This window comes from Vicugna pacos, chromosome X, assembly GCF_048564905.1.
Source record: "Vicugna pacos chromosome X, VicPac4, whole genome shotgun sequence".
Classification (NCBI taxonomy): Eukaryota; Metazoa; Chordata; class Mammalia; order Artiodactyla; family Camelidae; genus Vicugna; species Vicugna pacos.
This window is the reverse complement of record NC_133023.1, coordinates 101,271,849-101,277,848: the sequence shown is the minus strand read 5'-3', so window position 1 is coordinate 101,277,848 and position 6,000 is coordinate 101,271,849. Positions and strand designations below refer to the sequence as shown.

General features: G+C 42.2%; 1 long non-coding RNA gene across 1 annotated transcript in view; it reads left to right on the top strand.

Moving 5' to 3' along the window:
* The first annotated feature begins 4,452 nt into the window (after window positions 1-4,452).
* Window positions 4,453-6,000, top strand: part of LOC116277463 (uncharacterized) — a 71,437-nt gene continuing 69,889 nt past the window's right edge. The window contains exon 1 of the long non-coding RNA XR_012067511.1: window positions 4,453-4,690. This is a non-coding gene — a long non-coding RNA (uncharacterized lncRNA). The remainder of the gene's footprint in view (window positions 4,691-6,000) is intronic.

Here is a 6,000-nt window from a genome sequence, read left to right as displayed (position 1 = left end):
CATTTTAGTCAAATTACTTAGAAGTCAAAGAAAAACTTTTATAATTTCTTAAGAGTATGTGGAATCTAAAAACTAATACAAATGAATGTATATGCAAAACAGAGATTCATAGATATAAGAAATGAACTTTCAGTTACCAAAGGAAGAGGGGAGAGTCAAATTAAGGGTATAGGGTTAACAGTTATATAAAACAGATAAGCAACAAGGATAATTTGTATAGCACAGGGAATTATAGCCATTATCTTATAATAACTTATAACAGAGTCTAATCTGCAAAAATCCTGAATAACTATGCTATACACCTGAAACTAATATAATATTGTAAATTAACTATACTTCAGCTTCAAAAAGAGTAGATCAACAATCCAAGAACATTTTGTCATTTGACAGAGAGAAAACCACATTCCAGTTTTGTAGTGATGTAAAATTTGATATTAAAGTTACTTTTTAAAAATTATAAACAAATCCATTAATCTTTTGCTAGGTGTGAACACCACAAATAAAATTCCCATTTATAACTTTTTATATCTACTTAAATTTTATCCTACATTTTCTTCTCTTTTATTTTGGGACAACCAGTCATTTTTACTTTAGGACAAAACTATTTCTTTCCTTAATAAAAACATATCTTTTATACTTTGCATACAAAGTTGTTTCTATACGTTACTATTGTTCCTAGTAGAGTTTTATTCATATATTGATTATAACATTCATTCACAGTAACTTTTAGTTTAGAGAAAAGTTGAAGTGGATAATAGTGAATTTCTGTCATACATCAGTATTTTGTGGCAGACTAACAGAGCTTAAGAATACAGCCATAACTATCTTTTATAGTACAGCTTTTCAATGAGGTAGAAATAAATACATTCATTAATAGACCCAAACATATATAGTCTTAAAAGTATGGTTAGTAATTAATATTTCAGTATTTTATCTTATTTAAAAGTGATCTAGTTATTTAATGAATATTCATTAATTAACTTAGCGTAGGTCTAAGGGTTTCACTTACCAAAAATCTTGAAAACTGTTTTCAAGCTAACATATCACAAAACATAATCAGTGTCAAAATAAAGTTTGCCAGGATAATGATTTAATTTGTTTAGACATAAATTTACATTTTTTATAATCTTAAATATTTAACAGCTGTAGTGCTTGTGTACGCAATCAATAAACCTGTATAAGTTTAGGAAGAATATCCCAAATAGAATAAAAATGTATGTTTATATTTTATCTAAACTTGGTAACTCAGAAGACATAACCGATTTTATTCAACTAGTCTTGTTTGCCAAGATTTAAATTATGTGAAATTGAGGTTTTTTAAATTTTTGAGTTAGTTTCTGTAAGAATATTTTTAAAGTCTTAGATGTTAAATTTCCTTAATTTTTGAGAATTTTAGGAATACTTAACTTATAGAAGTACTTATTTATCTCTAAGCCAGTCAGAATAGAGTTCCCTTAAAGCATTTTATAGTCTGATATTGTAATATTATCTGAAGTAGGAAAAGAACAGGCATCCGTACATAAATGCAAAACCAGACACAGACAGCAAACTAATAGCTTTAATGTAAAAATTTTAACTTATTGGTTTATATAAAAGTGCTGGCTCTTGACCCCAACCACCTATATATATATATATTTTTTTTTAAATCAGGATTGCATTTCTGGTAGATGGAGCAAGTTGAAGTTACCTACTCAATATGAGAGTAGAAGTTTCCCCAATAATATTAGTGGAGGAGACCTTTTAAGACTTTCTTTGCTCTGGTATGTAATTTTACAGAGGCTGTGTATTGAATTTTGGGCAACTGACTAAGGATACACCAAGTTTGGGTGCTTCTAAAGCTCACTGGAGTGGATAAAAATCCAACTTGTTTTCAATTAGCCTTTTCAACCTTGAATGTTTGCTCTTGGGGTCCTTGAGCCCCTCAAGAATAACCAACAAGGAGAAGGTGGTCTAGAGATGAAGTGACTATAGGACTTTGAAGGGCTGAAGAGGGATGGAAAAGCTTTAGCAGAGGTGGATAGAGGGATGGAGGAGGTAAGACTGTTGAAGGCAGACAGGTAAATCAAAGGATTCAAGGAGCTCAAGGGAAGTTTGAAGGTCATGAAAAGAAAGAAGGAGCATGGGGGGCAGAGTGATGGGAAGGGATGGATATTTGCTGAGTTAGTTTAGGGAGATCCCATGTTTCCAAGGCCACTGTGGCTCTAATTATCTTTAGTAAAGTTTTGTCACTTTTTTAAGATATTGAACTGAATTAATGTCATAATGGTAGAGCAGGGAAAGGAGAGGGAGGGAACATAGTAGAGTAAGGGTTACTCATGGGATTAATTAACTAAATCAGCAATAAGACCTTAAAGGAGCCAGGGAAGTCTCCTGCTTGAGAGTTAGGGAGTGATTCCCCACTCAAAACACCAGAGAACAATTTCTTTGCTCAGAAGACTCAAAATAACTTCTTACCATGCTGTAACAGACATGATGCCCAGATCACTGGTTTGAGAACTGAATTCACCAAAGGATTCCCGATTTCATGAGCAGTAGAGGCATTCAAAAGATTTGCAAGGTGTCATTAGTTACCTGTGCAGGGATGACAGGGTTCCACGAGGAAAGTCCAATCTTGAGCCAACTCATGGCAACATAAAACTGTCAAATAAAACAGATCCAGACTTAAGTAAGGGAGACTTTATTCAAAAAGACTATTGTAATAGGGAAAATGCTCTGACCACCAGATCCATAGACATCTCAGAATCCAACAGAAAAGGGTTCTTTCTCTTTCTGGGTTTTTTTTAATAGGAAGGGATAAGCAGGGCTAGCAGGAACTTTTCTGGGAGGTGAGGGGGTATTTATGGGGATGAGAGTAGACAGCAGCATGATTGGGGTAGTTTAACAGGAAATGTTTGACTCTACACAGCCAGGAATGAGCTGCATCTTAGTGCTTGCTTAAGCTTGAGGGTGAGCCAAAATTTAGGGGTATGTGGAGAGAAGCCTGCATAGCACTTGGTCAAACCAGTGGGTTACTTGTGAGTAATTATGTGAGCCATTACCATTCTGAAAATTCTTTCTGTATTCCTACTTTGTCTCTCTCATCATGTTGATATTGCTCAGTGTGCTCAAGAGTGATTAAAAAAAATCATATTTTTTAAAGTCAAAACCTCAAGGCAGCCAGGTTTCTAGTGTAATCATGGCCTCAGCTTCTGAGACCTCAGTGTTCCCTGGTCAAACTTCAATGAGATCTTAACCTTTTCCATATGTCACAGACATGTTTACCCAGAGCTGTTTCTGCCACTGTCTTAGAATAACTACATAGTCATTACCAGTAGCTTTAATTAAGTAGATAGTTCACCACCCTTTTTCTGAGATAATCTCAACTCCCTAGACAGACATTGTCACTGACATTTCAGGTGAAATTATAATCAATTTCCAGCAAGGAGATGAGATCATGATGTCCGCAACTTTTACTTAGGCTTCAGATAGCCCCTTTCCAGACCAGTTGATTATGACCAGTGCAGCCACTATCCCCACAGGAAATAGCACTTGGTAAGTCATTTTTTTTTTCAGATTGTTCTCATATTCTTATAAGGAACTGAATGTATCTCAGGATATGGAGTAAGAAATACCTGGATGAAACAATTTTGCTGACTGGTTTGGAACACAGTATCTAATTATACAGGCAGGGAAGATTTTATTTTTTGAGGGAACCAGAGGCAAGAGCCACCCCAGTCTACCTACTTCAGGACCACGTGGCTTGCCTCTGTCGACAAAGGATGTTGCCTGGCATTTCAGCAAATAAAGGATATTTTAGCCAAGAAGCCAGCAGCCACAGCAGCCGCCCCTGGCGATGCACCCTGAGGGAATTCAGGATGGAGAACAGGATATTGGCCCTAGATAGTTAAGGTGCAAATGAAAGGAAAGATTTCAATAAGCCCAAACAAAGAAAAGCACTAAATTCATTAACTGAAGACGGCTGTTTCTGTGATTAGCAGTAACCTTTTGATGTTCAACTACTAGTTGTTTTTTTTTCCCAACAAAAACACCTATCTGGCTCCTCTCTTACCTCTTTGGAACAGTCCCTCAGAGACATCTGAGAGGCTGTTTCCCCGGCGCTAGTAAGTCCAAACAAAACTCGCAACTTTTACGCTGTGCGTCTTTCTTCAGCCCACACCTCCTCCATCTTCGCCACAAAGGTCCTGTCAGAAGTCTTTTCTCTTGTCTCAGGTTAAAAATACTGCATACACAAAACCGACTCCAAAGCCGAAGGCTACCTGCACTGAAGGAGGTAATGCTTCTAAGCTCCCAGACCCTTAGCCCTGGCCTGGCGCGGTGGGAACTACATTACCCAGAAGGCTCTGCACCGTGAGCCTCGGGTCGCTGGGCCAATGAAGAACCCGGGGAGGGACGTTTCCGTGCCGTACGCACCACTTCGGGGCGGGACTTCTGGGCTAGTCCTCCTGGCGGTTATTTTATTTGGTCTTAGTTTGGTTCCCGGATCAGAGGCGCCGAAGCAGGGTTGTACCCGAGGTGGCAGGGGAGAAAGCGTCGTCTCCACTGCACAGAGGTGGGTCTGAGGCTTGGCAGCGTCGCCGCCCGCGTCACCCTGCCGCCGGCTGGGCCGGGGACGACCGAGCCCGGGTCCCCGCCCCGGTCGCCCGCCGCTGCTGGATCTGAGGCGGCAGCTGCGCTGTCGGACCGGGCGCAGGTGGGTGCTGCTATTCCCAGGTCGTCACCCGACTCGACCCCCCCCCTCAACTCCAAATGCTAAATCCCGGGATGAAGGCGCCTGCCCAGATCACTGAAGCGCAGGCGGCTGTGTCCAGGACAGTGGGTGCTCGTGAGCGGGGTCCCTTCCTGATAGACACTGAGAAAAGATGTGGGAGAGTTGCGGGCAGAGGGACCAGCATGTGCAAAGGCTTGGGTGTGCGGCTGCGTCGGGAGCGTTTGGCACACCTAGGATGCGTGGTGTCTGTAAGGAATGCAGCGTGAGGGGAGGAGGCACATGTGGAATGGCAACCTTACCAGCTGGCCCTTCATTCCTAGGGCGCTCCAGGCCTTGAGTTTGTGAACAGCAAAGGAACACAATCTGGGTTAAGACTTTTGAAGTTTTTCAAAGGTGGGTCAGATTGGAGTTAGAGGGAGGGAGACCAATGAAGAGGCTGCTGCAATTGACTGGGGCCAGACCTGAGTGATGGCATTAGTGGAGGCCAAAGCCCCCAGTGTTTCCTGCTGCATCAGATGCTGGGAACGAAGATAGCCAGTGAAGGACCATCCTAAGATTTGTTTATTTTCTTTCTTTCTTTCTTTTTTTCCCTGAACACCTGGGAGAATGGAGATGGAGAAGTTGGGTGGAGGGAGCAGGTCTTGTGTTGAGGGGGAGGTCAGGGTTTTGGACTTGGTGATTCTGAGATGTTCCAGAAGTGTGTGTATGTGTGTGTGCGTGTGTGTGTGTGTGTCACATGGACAGCTGGACAAGCAAGTCTGCAGTTTTAGGAGGAGTCTAGGCTGGAGATGTCGAGGAAACTTCAGATGTGGATCAGGGCATAGCCAGCGGGTCAGATTTAGGGGCGGGAATCTTAAGGTTATGTCAAATGAGCCTGAAGTGACAGGGAGGGCTGGAGAGTAGGTACAGCGGATGGGCATCCCCAGAACTGCCTCCAGAGGGGAGGAGGCCTTCAGCCCTAGTGGCTCTGGCTATTCTCTGAGGAGAGAGAGGCCTGCACTGGGTAAGGAGCCTGAGCTGGGGAATGGTGTGTGTTCACTGCTCTGTGAGCTCAGCAGGATGTGTCTACTCCCTGTGAGCAAGAGAAGAGTCGGCCAGGCCAGGCCAGGCCAGACCAGTGTGTCAGCTCCTTCAGCTGTCAAGCCCCGTAGGCAGGAGGGATGATCCAGTGTTCCAATGAAAGTTTCCTTGAGCAGGTTGGCCTTCTGGGGACCATGCAGCAGGCCAGCTGTACTGCTGAAAGAGCTAGCATCCCACTGGCCTCTTGACTCACTCCCCAGAATTTGTTTATG